Here is an 11893-nt window from a genome sequence, read left to right on the forward strand (position 1 = left end):
GGGTGTCAAAGCCCAATATGGCACAATTCGTCTCCTAGAATCTCACCATATTGGCATTTAATTGGCTCCATCTGGTGTGCTCCCTCTTCGTTGTGAAATCCACATGTGCTTGCTCATGGTGGAGCATACGATGTGGTTACTCTCCGCTGCCAACGTCTGTCCAACTGCTGACACATATGAAAGTGCTCATAGAAGTAGAGTGTAGTACGAGTGTCTACACTTGTCCGTCCAAAGCCCATGAGAGTATCAAACATGGGTGAAACTCTAGTTTGCTATAGCACATAGCGTAACACCCTACTAACTTAAGAATTATACATTTGTGACGCCTAAGTCGAAGTGACGACATTCTTTTTCAGAATAAGAGCATTTTCAACGCTGGCCCTTAAATCATCGTCGACAATCCGGACTACGCGGGGCAAACATGTTTTGCTATCCAACGCGGGTATGTATCGGTCCGAAGCCTGATCCAGACGTACTTTTTCTGGTAAACCAGAAACAGCCTGAGGGGCTTTGCAGGCATCCAGACCGCTGCCATGTCCGCTTCTGATTGCCCTGGACACCAAAAACTGCTCTCCCGCGCCTGCGCTCCTTCTCAGCCGAAGCGGTCAGCACCACTCCAGAGCACCGGCATCGCATTCATGCCAGCTCAAAGTGACGCGGCCTCTCACTGGCTATCTAGCATTGAAGCTGTTGGCTGGCCGAGAGCGCCGCCGCAGCGTTTCCTAATGCATGCGACTACTCCACGTTCAAACGACAGCCTGTCATTCTGCCACCATTAACATGCACAAATGCCGAAGAACCTACTCCGGCGCCACATGTCTGTCCGTCTGCCACCCACCATTAACCACCCTGCCAACTGTCGACCATTTAAACTCTAGCCCTGACAATAGCCGCATTCATCCTCCTCCGCTCCCTTTCTCCTCACCGCACCATGCCCGCCATGGCCTCCCCGAGCACCAAAGCCATTTGGGACAACCTTCCATCATTGCTGCCGGCTGGCAGGCCGGTGATGCAGACATCCCAATGGAGGACGCAGTCGATGGCGAGTCGTCCTCACCCTCCTCGTCGATCCATGCTGGCAACACCATGGGCGAGGCTCGTGCTCACTACACGGACATGGTGCTAGAGGAGCGGGAGGTCGCGTTCCGGCTGGCGCAGGCCGACCAGGCCTACAACCTCTGCCTCCTCAACAAGCACCGGCGTGCGAAGGAGCTACTCGCTGACGTCCATCGCGCTGGACATGGAGATGGCCAAGCAGGAGGCGCTGATCGGCTCCTATCACACCGCTTGCGAAATCCGCCATGAGCGCTGGCGGTACCGCCAGCATCAGGCAGAGCTAGAAGTCGTCTTCAAGGAGTTCGGTGTGGCAGCGGATGAAGTCTACGATAAGAGCGAGGACAAGGATGACGTCGTTAGCTCTGCCATGCCCGTGCCTCGCTGCCACGACCACGAAGTCGGATCGTCCGCGAGCGTCGGCGACGGCGAGGAAGAGTAGAGCATGGGAGGTCGCTAATGCTCAAGTCCTAGGAAGGCTCTGCTCTTTCGCTCCCACTGAAGCCAAGCTTGGCAGTCTAGTCATCGTTGGCCGATTAGCTGCTGGTAGGCTGCGGAGGCGGAGCTGCATTTTCGGGGCTCATGGTCGGCCGGAGATGGGAAGCGGGAGGTAGCAGCCATTTTAGGCTAGGTTAGAGTCCGGTCTAGTTCAAATATGTCGAAGACCATCCGGTTTTGTGTAAATAACTAAATATTATCCAAGTTTTAATGAAATTTATCTGATTTTTTCAATTTCAGTATATTTCGGTCAAAATGCAACCGAACGTATACCGGTAGCTTTGCATGACCGGTTCTCGCATCAGTGTCCAAGAACTGGTCCCCCGATTCGTGGACGAATGTCAATGTCCGGTTTGTGGGTCGGAGATGCCCTAAGCGAGGGCAACTTTGTTCACGTAAGTTTTTGCTACATGCAAACTGAAAGTCTGACTGTATTCTTTTTTTAGAATTGACGAGGGCAGCTTTTGTTCAAATCAAACAAATTTTTGCTACTTCTTGTAGGGGTAAACGATTCCTTATTCAGACAAGTTCAATGGAATCGCTACAATGTCATTTGGTTGAATTAACCACACATGCCTACCAACATCTAGTGACAAAGAAAACTTAGCTATACTATCAGCCTCTAAGTTTCGAGACCTACTCTCATACATGAATTCACACTCCAAAAAATTTAACTTACTAGCACGAATCTCATAAAAAGTAGCAACATGCCTCCCACCCCTGCTTTCGTGGATATCTTTTATTACCGTGGCGCGATATGAAGAGATCAAGATCCGGGCGATGTCCAAATCCTTGGACAAAGCCAACCCTTAGTGACATGCCAGGCCTTTCAAGGTTGGGACGTCGGTACTGCCCATAAAAGTGACGGCCGATGAGCCTATATAATTTCCAAGATGATCCCGACAAATTGCAACTGCTGCACCACTCTCACCTTGCCTTCCAAGCGCCCCATCTACATTTATTTCCATAAATCCTTGCGGTAGTCTAATCCATGCAACAGGGGAGCTTCTTGGGGGCGAACCTGGGCAGTCACCCCCAGCAAAATGAATTTTATTTATTATCCTCATATACATATTACAGCCCACAAGGCCCATATATCATCTACTACGTTGCTCTCACATCCGGGAGACGACCGAGTCTGATGTGGGAGGTCCTATTGGGCGCCGCGCAAGCTAACCGGCGCCCGCAGCAGCGGCTGCATGGGCCGGCCCACAAACCGCGCAGCGCGAAAAACCACGGCCGAAAAAGCGCAGATGATCGGAATCGATCTCACACGCTCACGCTTTCAACGAGCGAACCAAACCACTTGACCAACCAAGTTCTGGTGATTCCGTACAACGCGAAACAATTAAAGATAGAAACTTAGACGCACTATTAGTTTCGGATTATACTGTAGTGTTTAGACTTTCCGTTTATTTGAAAACATGTGCACATATTACAAATGAAGTTCGTCATGCAAAAAAGGTTCGCGTATTAAAAAAATAGTTCACCAAATCGATAAAGTTCATGTATTCAAAAAAAAGTTCACAAGTTCAAAAGAGTTCATTGATTTTCAAAAAATTGTTCATCAAACAATGAAAGTAGTTCATCGATTTGAATAAAAAGTTCATCAAATTTGAAAAAAGTTCATCTAAATTGAAAACAGTTCGTCGATTTTGAAAAAAAATCATCAATTTTGAAAAAAGTTCATCAAATTTTATTAAAAGTTCAACGATATTGAGACAAAGTTCAACAAAAGAAAAAGTTCATCAAATTTGAAAAATAAGTTCATCGATTTTGAAAAAAGGTTCATCAATTTGAAAAAAGTTCACGAGTTTCGAAAAAAATCAGTTCATGGATTTTGAAAACAAGTTCATCTATTCGAAGAAACAATTACGAATTTGAAAAAAGAAAGACGAAAAGGACAGAGAAAAAATAAGAAAAAAAGGAAAAAGGAAAAAAGAGAATGGAAGAAATAGATCTGAGAAAAGTTCATCAATTCTCAAAAAGTTCATCGGATTTGGAAAAAGTTCATCGGATTTCAAAAAAGTTCATCGAATTGAAAATAGTTCATTGGATTTGACAAAAAATATTCATCGAATTGAAAAAAGTTCATCGGATTTAGAAAAGTTCATCGATTTTTAAAATAAGTTCATCAAAATGTTAAAAAGTTCATTCATTTTGAAAAGATAGTTAATGAAGTTTGAAAAAAGGTTCATTGAAATTGAAAAAAATATCATTAAACTTTAAAAAAATTCATTGAAATTAAAAAAAAGTTCATCAATTTAAAGAAAAAGTTCACGAATTAGAAAAAAATATCTCTATTTCGAAACAGTTCACGCATTTAAGAAAAAAAGGAAAGAGGAAACAAAAAAAAGAAAGGGGAAAAAACATGGATTACATAATTGGCTTTCCTGTATTATAAGAAGAATGAAAGGAGGTTTGCTTTCGCAAGTGGCGTAGGTGGCGTAGTGGTTAGTGGAGGGATCTAGCAACAGAGAGATCGTTGGTTTGATTCCTGTCTACGCACACATTCCTTCCCTTGCCCTCCCTTTTTGAGTATCAAACAGGTAGTTGGGCCGAGCCCATCTAACTCCGCTGCAGGCGCCGGTTTGCGGAAACAGCTGTAACCAGCGCCTGCAGCGCCAAATAGGGATTGCCGTCTGATGTGGGGACCTCAAAAAATTGAGCATTCAAATACCTAAAAGATAGATTGTGGAGCAAAGTTAAGGGGTGGATAGAGAAAACTATATCATCACAAGAAAAAGACGTGCTAGTAAAATCTGTGGCACAAGTCGTACCCTTTTTTTATGTCATGTTTTAAGCTCCCGAGAGGATTATGTGAACACTTGAACAAGTTGATTCGGCAATTTTGGTGGGGAAGTAAAGAAGGAAAATGCAAACCGCACTGGGTATCATGGCAGACTATGATTCAACCAAAGTTCATGGGAGGTCTTGGCTTCCGAGACTTTGAGCTTTTTAACCTAGCATTGTTGGCAAGGCAATCGTGGAGATTAATGCAGCAACCTGAGTCTTTGTGTGCTTGTTTATTAAAGGCCATCTACTACCCAAGTGCAACTATCCTCACGGTGAAGGGGTCACCACTTGGCATCTTGCTGGCTCTAATAGACGAGCAATGGCCTCTCTCACTATGCTCGTCTTCTGGTTCGTTCGAAAAGAGAGGAATGCCAGAGTCTTCCGCCACAAGAGTGCTCCACCGACCATCCTTCTTCAAATGGTCCTCGATGAGGCAAAGCTTTGGGTCACTGCGGGTGCTAGAAAGCTAGGGGACATTATATTGCGAGAATAATTATCATGCCGTGTGTTCGGCTCTTGTAGCAACTCTATCTTCTACTTATTTAATATATGAGGCAAATATTTTGCCTCCGTTTTGAAAAAAAAAAAACTATCCTCACAGCAGAGTTGGGGAATCATCCATCTCAGATTTGGAGAGCTATTTTGGAGTGAAGGGATGTCCTGAGTCTTGGACTAATCAAGAGAATAGGTGATGGTGAATAAACTTGAATTTGGGCAAAGAATTGGATCCCGAGAAATGGAACCATGAAGCCAATAGCATGTCTTGCACCTGATCCTCCCACTATGATTAGTGAGTTGATTAACATTACTAATGCTTCCTGGAGGAGAGACATAATTGAACAAACATTTGTAGCTGCAGACTCAAACGCTATACTAAGTATTCCATTCCGTACGACAAGGTTGGTTTACAGGATGTTAGTAGATACAAAAAGGAGGAGAGAAGATTGGTTGGAAGGTAGAGCTGGTAGCTCAAACTATGAAGGTGAAGCAAAATCGTGGACGACCTTTGGTCAATAAGAGTGCCAGGCAAGATATGTAACTCTCTTTGGAGGCTAGCACAGCGATCGATCCCCACAGAAGATGTGAGACACAAGAGGAAGATGGCGATGGGTGAAAGTTGTCAGATGTGCGGCATGCCAGATTCATGGCATCATTCCCTTGTTGATTGTTCGATGGAACTCTGCGTTTGGCCGCTAGTAGATGATGAAATCTCTGATCACATGCAGGCTTCTACTGAACAGAATGCCAAATGCTGGATTTTCTCAATGATAGAAGAGATGACGCAAGAGCATTTAATCAAGATGATTGTGACACTTTGGGCGATTTAGTCAGCTCCGCGGAAAGCAATCCATGAAGGGATCATACAGAGTGCGCACGCGACTCACGCTTTTGTTACCTCTTTTATAGCAGAGTTAGCAACCATTCAGGACCCAGTGCGGGATCAAGTACAGTTATACGTCTCCAACGTATTTACAATTTTTGATTGTTCCATGCTATTATATTATCCATCTTGAATGTTTTATATGCATTTTGGTGCTATTTATCATTTTTTGGGACTAACTTATTAACCCAGTGCCAAGTGCCAGTTGTTGTTTTTTCTTTATTTTTGTCTTTTACAAAAAATCAATATCAAACGGAGTCCAAACAGAACGAAACTTTTTGAGAATTTTTCTTGGACCAGAAGACACCCACGAAGCTTCGGGAGGAGGCTAGAAGAGCCACGAGGAGGCCACAAGCATGCTGGCTGCGTCCTAGGAGAGGGGCGCCCTAAGGGCTTGTGGGCCCTGTCGTGGTACTAAGACTGACAATAGAAAGGGGGGTAGGTATGGAGAGGCAAGATCTTAGCTATGATGAAGGTGTACACACGAGATTTACGAATTCAGGCCCTTCTCGGAGGAAGTAACAACCCTACGTCTCGGTGCCCGGAGGCTGTCGATTGGACTATATGTGTTGTATTACAGGGGGTGCGAACCCTTGTCCCAGAGGAGGGGGCGGCTTATATAGAGTGCGCCAGGGCCCAGCCGTCCTCCATTACAAGGGGCTTAATGTACATAAAGTAAGGGGCGTTACTGGTAACGTCAGTCTTAAGTACTCTTAATGCTCATAAAGACTAAGGAGTGAACGTCCGGCCGTTGTACGCTCTTCCGACTCCTGGTCTTCGATATAGTCGAGTGACTCCCCATATGGTCGAGTGACGATAGGGGTGACAGTCGAGTGATGCGATCGTCGAGTGGATTGCACTCGACGTACTCAACTGGTGCTCTCCTGTTGACTCTTGGTCTTTTTATCTTCTGGGGTAGTGACCTTGGGTAGGACGTATAGGTCAGGCCTATGCCCCTACCCCAGGTCTGTATACTCATCAGTAGCCCCCGAATGGATTAAGGTGCGAGTGGAAGTGTCACGCCCAATATGCGATACTATCCTAAAGAGACTCGAAGATCCCACCAAGGATAGAACCGCATATTGAAACGCTTTTGCAAGGTGGATATCATTACATCAACATTACATAATAGATAGGGATACATACATAAGGCATACAATGCCACACGAATACAACATCACAATGCATAAGAGCATCATCCGACTACGGATGAAACACAAACAGAAACTCAAACGACATCCACCCTGCTAGAGCGTTTCAATATGCGGTTTTATCCTTGGTGGGACCTTCGAGCCTCTTTAGGATAGTATCGCATATTGGGCGTGACAGGAAGGTAGGATGGAGTTGAACCTGCTCCGAGCTTCGGGCCTTCGCGAGTTCTTTTTGTAAATCTGAACGCCTGCGTCGGTACTTCGGTGTCGACTCAGTCGCCTTGATCCATTCAGTGAGCTGTCGACTGAACTGGTGACACCAAGCGTCGAGTGCTGTGTTAGAGCGCGAGATCTTGGGCGCGATTGTCTGCGGCGTATCCCGGATTTCGCGGGATACTAATTCTCGGAGAAGCGCGCGGGTCGGAGAGCGCCGAAACGGGCGGCTCGGATAAGTAGCGATGCCTCGATTACCGTGCCGCCTTTTTTGCCGCATACACTGTGCGCAACTGTTGCAGGATTTGATGGGATTGCCTGGACCCATGCGTCATTCACTCGGAAGTGGCCCTTTATAAGGCGGCGGGGCCGAGGCACTCGCACTGTGTACGCCTGTTCTTCCTTCTTTCTCCTCTGCTTCTCCACCGCGCCCAGTGCCTCCGCTCTCGATGCCGCTGCTCCCACACCATGGTGAAGGACAAGACGGCGGTGCTAGAGCGCGCTAACAAGGCGACGGGGGCGGCGAAGGGTAAGAAGCAGAGCCACGGGTCGTCGTCGCGTGCGGGGCTGCCGCCGGGCTGGATCCAAGGCGATTGGATCCGGTCTTTGGTCCGGCAGGAGGATCTGGCCGAACTGGAGGAGTCCGGGCTGATTGCCAAGGGCGCAGCGAGGCTGTCGAAGGGGGAGACAGAACCACAACCTCGACCGGGTGAGTGTGTTCTGCTTGCCACCCACGTCGACCGGGGTTTCTCGCTCCCTCCGCACCCTTTCTTCTGGGGATTTTTGAACTTCTTTGGTGCTCAGCTCCACCACTTTTTCCCCAACACCATCACGTACCTAGCTACATTTGTGTCAATGTGCGAGAACTTCTTAGGGTGTCGACCGCACTGGGGTCTCTTCAAACACATCTTCATCATTCGCTCTCAGTCGGTAAAAAAAGGCGAAGTCGAATGACTCAAAAACCCACATCATCCAGATGTGCGGGGGTTTAGGCATTCAAAAGAGGAATAGGAGCGCTTTCCCTGCTATGACTCTCCCTGAATCTGTTAGGGGTTGGCAGTCGTCCTAGTTCTACTGCCAGGACGTCGCAGCTCCAGGTCAGTCGATCGGTCTTCCCCCCTTCTCGTTTGATCATGTTCAGACTCCTGCTCCGCTGAAAGTAACCGCTGCCGAGACCATGGAGACGAGGATGTTGGTGGACCGAATGGTTCAGCTCATCAATGATGGTGTTACCGGCCTAGACTTGCTGGAAGTGTTCCTCAGTCGGCGCATCCAGCCTCTCCAGGCTCGCGATCACCCGATGTGGCTGTATTCCGGACCGGACGACACCGCTCGGGTCCATCCAGAAGAAGTGCTGCCCGAAACCGTAGCTTTGTGGCTGAAGGGCATCACAGGCAACCAAGATAACCCAAGAGGATCCAGGCGAGTCGCTCCTTTTGGTGATGACAACCCGCCCGACAAGGTACACTCTTTGTTCCGACTGTTTTCCGCTCGCGATCCGATTGTACTCGATGTTGGCTGACTCTTGCTCGATCGGTTTACTTTGCAGGTATTCACTGAGATGCATTCAATGCCCAACGGCGAACAGGATTTGGCGCAAGACCAGGAGGGGGAGGACAGTGCTGAGGAGAATGGTGAGTGGGAGTCTCCGGGAGAAGAGGAGGAGGAGGAGAGTGAGGAGTCGAACGAGGAGGAAGAGGTCGACTCGCCGCCTCGTTCTGAACGTCGATCCAAACAACAGCATGATCCGTCTGGCGGGCGCGGGAAAAGCATGGCTCCGAGTGCCACTACATAGAAGCGCACTTGGACGTCGACTCCGGAGCTGACTGAGAAGGTGGCCAAGCAGCCTAAAGTCGCTCCTCCCAAAGCTCGGAAGACATTGCCACGGATCAAGATGGACGTCCCTGTTGCTTCGGGGTGAGTATCTTGTTTGTGTTTCCGTAGGTCGACTATAGATTTGCTTGTTCTGACCAACCAATTCGTGTGTCTTTCCAGTCCCACCTCTGCTTCCACTGACATGGACATTGACAAGGCACTAGGAGATGAAGAGGCCACCTCACGAGTCGGTAAGTCTGATCGACCAAGTCTCGTTGAGTTGAGTAGATCGTCAATCGATAGAGTTTCTGACATTTCTCTCTTTCTGTAGTTCCGCAAGAAGTTGTTGTCCTCCCAGACGACGAAGAAGAAGAGCCTCTACAGGAGAGGAGGAGGAAGGGTGGAAGCTCTGGCCAGAGGAGGCTTGAAGTTCAGGTCCCTCAGTCGACACCGGTTCTCGAGGCAGTGGTCGAACGCTCCGGAGAGCCTGTTCGGACCAGGGTCACGTTCGCCAGCCCCCTGACGACTGATCGTCTGGCGAGCTCGACTACTTCGACTCCTGCTGCTCCAGTGCAACTTCACGCCTCTGACTCGGCGACTGCTCAAGCTGCTCTTCAACCATCACTGTTTGCTGTGTATCAGACTCCGGATGACTCGCCAAGTGAAGCCAGGGAAGCTCTTCACCAGGTGAACCTTGTCATGGAGCAGGTGAAGGTGGTGCACGAGGCTAGCCAGGTGGCCTACAACGCCAGTACTGCCCTTCAGGCCAATGTTCAGGTCAGCAAGACTCTGACTGACTTTTCGAATATTGTCTTATATCTGATCACCCACTGGGGTGTTTTGTTGCTTAGAGCCTAGAAAATTTTCCATTCCACTCGACTTGAGTTGAATCTTAGTAGATTGTCTGAACTCACGCTGGGCAGACCCTGCTGAGTATTGATCTGAACCAGTGGGGGCACGCTAAGTGCACCCACTGGGTGTAGTCCCCGAGACCATGGTCGACTGCTGGCAGTCGACTGAGGTCTTAGAATGTATCTTTTTTTTTTGAAACTCACGCTGGGCAGACCCTGCTGAGTATTGATCTGAACCAGTGGGGGCATGCTAAGTGCACCCACTGGGTGTAGTCCCCGAGACTACTTGTTGGATATTTGATTCGATAGTAGTCTTAGAGTAGCTTTTCTCCGTCGATTGTCTTTTATTTTTGTCGACTGACATGACACTTTTGCTGACTGTAGAGGTCTTATGATCTTGGAGCTCGTCTTTCCGAGTTAAAGAAGAAGCATATCAGCGTTGAACTTGACCTTGAACTTGCCAAGAAGAATCTGAAGACTGCCCAGGAAGAGACGGCTATCATGGGAGGTAACCATTCGACCGTCTACTTAGTAGACTTTCCGCTGCTTTTTATTCAATATCTTAGAGCCGAGTGACTTCACATAAGCAGATGTGCGTAGTGAATACCGCCAACTTCAGGCTCGTCTGAAGAGTGTTGTTTCTTTAGAGAGAATGAAGGAGGCGTTGGAGAAGAAGGACCTGGACCTTGCTGTTGCTCAAAAAGAAGCTCGTGAGAAGACGGCCCTTGCGGACCAGAAGCTGGCTTCAGTCGGCAAGTTGGAGGATGAGAACGCAAAGTTGAAAATGGCCGTCTCGGATGCCAATCGGGAGGTCGAGCAACTGAGGAAGGACAAGGAGAACCTGACCACTGAAGTCGACGGTCTCAAGGCCAAGACAGGCAAGCTAGAGTCCCATTTGGAACAACTCGCGGTGAAGCTTGTCTTGAAGCTTGAAGGTATGACTGTTCGGTTAGATAACTGTCGTCGACTGAGATTTGCAATACTGTTGACTCATTGTTTGTTGTGATGGATCAGAACTCTGTAAGGACTTTGAAGCTGAAACTGGACGGGTCGAGACAGGTCTCGACCCCATCAACTATCCCATGAAAGATGAAGTTGCGATGAACTTGCTTCGACTGGAATCACGCTTGGACGGTGTAGTCGACTATCTGGCTCAGCTGAAGGCCGCGATGGCCCGAGTGGACGCCGAACTCTGGCCTCAGGCAAAACTTCCTCAAAGTCTCGAGTCGCTGATGACTCGGATCAACCAAATTCCTGACCCAGTGCAAGAATGGAAGAAGTCTTCTGCCCGCTGTGGCGCCGACATCGTCTTGTCCCTTGTTCGCGTGCACTACAAGGAGGCTAAAGAAGAGAAGTTGACGGCCCTCAAGGTGGCGAATACTAAGAAGCACTCTTACCAGGACTTCATGGACACCTTCCTCGAGGCAACCACTCGCATTGCCGACAGCATTGACCTCGACAACTTCTGCGATCCGGCTAGTCCTTCTCCCGCCGAGTGATTGAAAAAACATTATGCTTCACCTTTATTTGCCTCGGGATGCCGAGTGATTTTGTAACCATTAAAACTCCTTCAGGTCTGGTGCCCGAGTACTTTTAATCTGCAGTTAGGAAACTCTGGATTTATCTTTGAATATGTTGGGTTTATCTTCGAGTGAAGTCTGTTCTTCACTTGGGTCGGTTTCTCATCATTTGATGCAGGTGCTGAAGAAGGGTCAGCAATCGACCTGTTGACGACCCTTGGTAGCATTGATCAGCTCATCAGCGAGGTACTCAGCAATGGTCTTGACGTTCCTGTCATCAGCGAGGGGCCAATCGTTGGGTGCACACAATCTCGTCCTTCTTCTTGACGGTGCAGCCCCCGGGTGGGGGGGGGGGCGGGCAACCCGCGGCCTCACTCACCACTCGGTATGATTTTTCAAACTTAGGCGAGCACTGGGCTGCAGCTAAGCCTCCGAGCGGGAGGGTCGCTCGCCACTCGGTAGGATTTTTCAAACTTAGGCGAGCGCTGGGTTGCAGCTAAGCCCCCGAGTGAGAGGGTTGCTCACCACTCGGTAGGATTTTTCAAACTTAGGCGAGCACTGGGCTGCAGCTAAACCCCCGAGTGGGAGGGTCGCTCACCATTCGGTAGGATTTTT

This window comes from Triticum dicoccoides, chromosome 7B (assembly GCF_002162155.2).
Source record: "Triticum dicoccoides isolate Atlit2015 ecotype Zavitan chromosome 7B, WEW_v2.0, whole genome shotgun sequence".
NCBI lineage: Eukaryota > Viridiplantae > Streptophyta > Magnoliopsida > Poales > Poaceae > Triticum > Triticum dicoccoides.